The following is a 5,262-nucleotide window of genomic DNA, read 5'->3' on the forward strand; positions in this document are numbered from 1 at the left end:
TTAACATACAAAGGGTTTGAATTGAAAGAATCGGGTGTTAGTGGAAATTTAAAGGTGCTGTGGGCCCTTTAACTGTGTGATGGCTTTGCTCTTGTGTGAATCTGTAATACCCAGAGGTTCTTTTGTATATTGGGCATAAGAGGGTTTCACAGTCCTTAGACTGGAGGCAAATTCTCAGAAAAATTCTTGGAAGAACTTAGGTGGAGAGGGAAAAATCTTCAGCTCCCAAATTCTGTGGGGTAAAAATATGCTCCCGGCAGCAGAGCTGATACTGTGCCGAGCCAGCCGCCGGGATTGGGGCGGCAGCTTCAGTACTCATAAAGGAGTGAATTGAACTCTGACCACTCTTTATGGACACAACACTACATTAAATCGCAAATGTGAATGTTGGAGTTGCCCACAGTGAGGTGAATCCAAATATCCGTGTAATGAACAGCCGGGGTATGTGGATGACATATGCTTTGGGAGTTGGCTTGCTTCATATCCTTTTACCCAGTATTCCCTTCTTCAGTATTCCTGTTGCCTGGACTTTAACAAATGTTATACATAATCTGGGGACGTATGTATTTCTGCATGCAGTAAAAGGAACACCATTTGAAACTCCTGACCAGGGTAAAGCGAGGCTCCTAACTCACTGGGAACAACTGGCCTATGGAGTACAGTTTACATCTTCACGGAAGTTTTTCACAATTTCTCCAATAATGCTATATTTTCTGGCAAGTTTCTATACGAAGTATGATCCAACTCACTTCATCTTAAACACAGCTTCTCTCCTGAGTGTGCTGATTCCCAAAATGCCACAGCTACATGGTGTTCGGATCTTTGGAATTAATAAGTATTGAAATGTGTTTTGAAACAACAAAAATGTTTACAGCTACTGAGTTTTCTGTAAGGAAGGAATGGTTACTAAACTGCAATGTTTCTGTGATAATGTGAAATGAGAGGGCTGTTTTGAAGTGCAGACTCTTATGAGAAGATGCCTTTGTTTAATGCATCTGGTATCCTTCTGTAGAGAGGCTTCAGAGGCAGGCTGGGCAGGCCCGGCTTATAAGCTAAATGGCTATAAAGTAAAGGTGTAATAGATAAATCCAAGGAAATAAGAGATTTATAAGAAACTAAGTCCAGCTAAGCTTATAATGAATGGGCATTATGTTAAGAGAAAAAAATGTTTAATCATTCAGTCATGGTCAGTTTAAGCAGAGTTACATGTAAACCAGAATCATTTCTTTACAAGTTTATTATAGATTGTTTTTATTACCATACATATTCCTCTTGTGTTATATAAGAGGATATATACCCTCTTGTTTTATACAAACCAATTCCTACCTTATGAATGTACTTTTTTGGTTTTGCAGGCTCAACATTGTGTTGATAGATGAGTTCATTTTTACATTTATTAAGTTACTGAGTTCATGAAGGTCCACCTTCACGACTGATTGATGATAGAAGATAGTTAGGCACCTTAGAAGCAGCCTCTGAGTTGGCCTTCTAATTTTGGAACAAAGTGGGTTTTGCTGCCTTTCCAGATACAAGGCTGCTAAACTAATTAAGAAAATAATTTATTTCTCGTAATTAAAGTATATGGTAACTTAAAGGTCTGCTGATTTGGTTGAGCCATCTAATTGTTGAAGTCTGCCATTCTTTAGCGATGGAAATTTCAAATGGACAACTGCATGGCCAACCTGTGATCTGGTTCTCTAGAAATACTATCAGAGTAAATAATGGAGTCTTTTTTTAGCAGGTCTGCAGGAAGAGGTAACATCTTTTCTTAGTCATCCTGTTCTCAATCTCCATACTTTGCCCATTAACGTTTTGCCTGTCAACACATGAGTCTTAGTATAGATAACTCAGAATGGTAACTATTTCCAAAGCAGCAATCAGACTGAATCCTTGTGACTTAAGAGAAGCTTTCTATAGTTGCTGACATTAATTGCAAGAAATAACTATATTCTACTTTGAGAAATAAACATGTCCAAAAAAAGTTCTGATATGTGGCGAAACTGAAAAACCTAGTAACATTTGTAAGCAAAATTGAGTGAAAAGAGTTATAATACCAACTTAAAAATCAATTTGTTTCAAACTGACTTTTGGGGGTAATGATCATTGTTTTGTATTTCAAAAGTATTGAGTTTAGAGATCAATTGTATGATAATGCCTTTTTATGTTTGTCTTTTCTCGTGTATTTTTAAATAACCAGTAATCTATACTTTAATAAATTTTTCTTTGGTGTAAAAAAAAAAAAACTGTGCTCCCTGTTGGAAATCCACTTTTTACAACTGAGACACATGCCTTGGGGCCCTGGTGTGATTGGCAGTGATTTCTTCTTTATGTGATGGCTTCTTCAGGCACTAGTGAACAGATCACATTTGAAAAATAGATTTGGGTAATTTTGTACAGCAAAATGTTGGCAACAACATAATTGTCCCCTAAAATAAGACTGGTTAAGTATATTATGGGACATCCATACATACAATGGAATGCTACAAGGGGTGTGCCTTTTATGTCCTAATGAGATGGCTCCAAGAAAGTGTGTTAAATTACAAAGGAAAGTACAGCAAGTCCCCTACATACGAACTTTCAAAGATGTGAACGTGTGTTCGCATGTCCAATCACGTAGGTTAGTTCATGTGTCTGGTGAATGTTGTCACGTGCGTGCACCCTCTACAAGTGGCTGTGCTTTTGTGTACTTTACTGTACAGTACTGTATAGAGTACAGTAGTACAGTATCTTTATTTCAAGCCCAGAACCTGTACCATCAAAATCAGGCGTGAGTGAAATCGCAGCTTGCCCTCCGTCTCCTATTGCTGACGACTCTTCAGCTCTACCATCTCCCACCTCCTCTCCATCCTCCAGTCAGTAACTCTTCTTGCCTGTTCACTTAATGCCAGCCCCTTTATGCCAGCTGTTGTACTGCACGACTGTATTTTTCAAGATAATATACTGTAAGATTTAAAATGTTTTCTTTGTTTTTTAATAAATTATTTGTGTGAAAAGTATCATAAACCTATTACAGTGCAGTACTATATAGCTGATTGTGTTAGTTGGGTCCCTAGGCTAACTTTGTTGGACATACGAACAAATTGGACTTACGAACGTGCTCTCAGAATGGAACTGTACAGAATAGGGTATAGGGTATGCTACCGTTTGTGCAAAAGGGGGGGTATCCATTTGTTTGTATTTGCATAATAATCTCTGAATATTATTAGATAGAAGGTAATATGTAAAACCACCCACTAAGTGTGGAGGTTTGTTGGATGGGGCAGGAAGGAAACTTCTTATTTGTATACCTTCTCACACTTTTTGATAACAGGCAAGTATTACCTTGTCAAACATTAACTATGTCTAAAAATAATTAAAAACCTAAAATAAAATCCAGATGGAAAGCAACCCAAATCCTTTTCACTAAAGCCCCTTGCTTTTTCTAGACAAGAAGGAGCCCCGCTGTAAACCGAGACAGTCCTGCTGTTGACGTGAATGACCTTTTAGTTTTAACGGACATCAGACTTTCTGACTGTGATAAATGCAAAAAGGCACGCACTAAAATTGGCTGAGTTTGGCTCAGCAAAACCAACCTTTATGGATCCACGTCGCGTCTCATTGGCTTGGTTTTAGCAAGGAAACACACAGACCCAGTGTTCAGAACTGCTGGATCGAGGGTGGGGGTTTTACAGTTTTCTTTGGACAGGTTTCAGGGGCTGTGAACATTCTTGGAGAGAGGGCCCGAGTGTGAAAATCTGTTAGGTTAGACCCCAAGGCACCCCCTTGTTTAGCCCGTCCCCGTCCCCGGGAAGGTTGTAGTGCCAAGCGGGGGCAGGTACTTAGCCGACTGGGGTGACAGGATTGCTGTGTCTCTGGGGAAGCTCTCAAGGAACAGCAGCTAAAGAAGGTAAGTGGCATTTTCAGTGCAGGTGTGGTGGGGATGGGTTCTGGTGATGTCTCAAACCTAGCAGTAAAGAAAAGGATTTTGGGTCCTGACAAAAATGACCATTTTCACAAATGAACTTATTTACAACACAGAAATAGGCTCACAGATTTAGGAAATAAACTTAGGTTTACCAAAGGGGAAAGGTGGGGGGAGGGATAAATTAGGAGGTTGGGATTAACATATACACGCTACTATATGTAAAATAGATAATCAACAAAGACCTACTGTATAACACAGAGAACTCTGCTTAATATTCTGTGATAAACTATATATACATAGGAAAAGAATCTGAAAAAGAATAGATAGACATATGTATAATTGAATTACTTTGCTGTACACCTGAAACTAACACAACTTCAATATAAAATAAAATTTTTAAAAATGATCATTTTCAAAATGTTTCAAAAATCACGTGATTCTCATACGGTTACATAGTGAATATACATCAGAGTTTTAGTTTAGTTAATGAGGAGACAGAGGTTTGAAACATTCCCCCTTTTCTCAAATATTCTTGCTGTGCACCAGTGAGTGTCCAGTGCCCGCAAATGGCAAAGATGGCCATCAGGACAGGTCCAAGCCAAGTCAACCCGTCTAGGCTTCCTTGGTGTCCCACCTGTGTGCCGTCCTGCCTGTGTGCCGTCACGCCTGTGTCCCCGCACTCAGAAGCGACCTGCTCTTAGTTTACTGCTCAGTTGTAATTTCTTAATTTTTTAAATGGGGGTCCCATGTTTTCACTTTGCAATGGGCCCCCAAATTATATAGCCACCTTGCACTTAACTCATTGTACCTGGAACCAGAGTTCCATGATAGCTTTTTTTTTTTTTTTTTTTAAATTAACTGTGTCAGGTCGAATATGCTTTAAAACAGAGGGCTGCTCTTCTTGAATTTTATTTCATTTTAAACGCCCTCTACAGATTGGTTTTCTGTACGAGGCCATCTGTCTACTCAGGAGTAGTTTTGTATAATAATCTCTGATAATTAGCTCATAATCTTTCCTGGAACGAGATGTTTGTTCTTAGGATAGGAGGGGCCCGGGAGCCAGAAAAACAGAGCCCCATCTAAGGTAAATGAAACCTGGCACCATCGAGTTATTCTATTAGAGGTACTGAGTGTTTAAACAGCTTTGTCATCAGAGCTGGCTGTGTCTTTAGGTTTGAACTGAAATAGAACCTTTAGTGGGATCGGTAGAGCTACCAGGGAAAACGTCTTCTATTTTCCTTGGAACGTGTGAAGAGTTTTAATTTCAGAGAGTGTTTTGGGTAAGCATTTGCTCTTTCACCTGAGAGTACGTTGTGTGTAGTTTTTTTCTGTTTTTTTTTTTTTTTTTTTTTTTTTTT

At 39.0% G+C, this 5,262-nt stretch overlaps 1 pseudogene; it reads left to right on the plus strand.

The window, feature by feature from the left end:
* Nucleotides 1–386: 386 nt before the first annotated feature.
* Nucleotides 387–842, plus strand: LOC103079008 (ORM1-like protein 1 pseudogene; annotated as a pseudogene).
* The last annotated feature ends 4,420 nt before the right edge of the window (nucleotides 843–5,262 follow it).

This window comes from Lipotes vexillifer, unplaced genomic scaffold (assembly GCF_000442215.2).
Source record: "Lipotes vexillifer unplaced genomic scaffold, Lipotes_vexillifer_v1.1 scaffold402, whole genome shotgun sequence".
Lineage (NCBI taxonomy): Eukaryota > Metazoa > Chordata > Mammalia > Artiodactyla > Lipotidae > Lipotes > Lipotes vexillifer.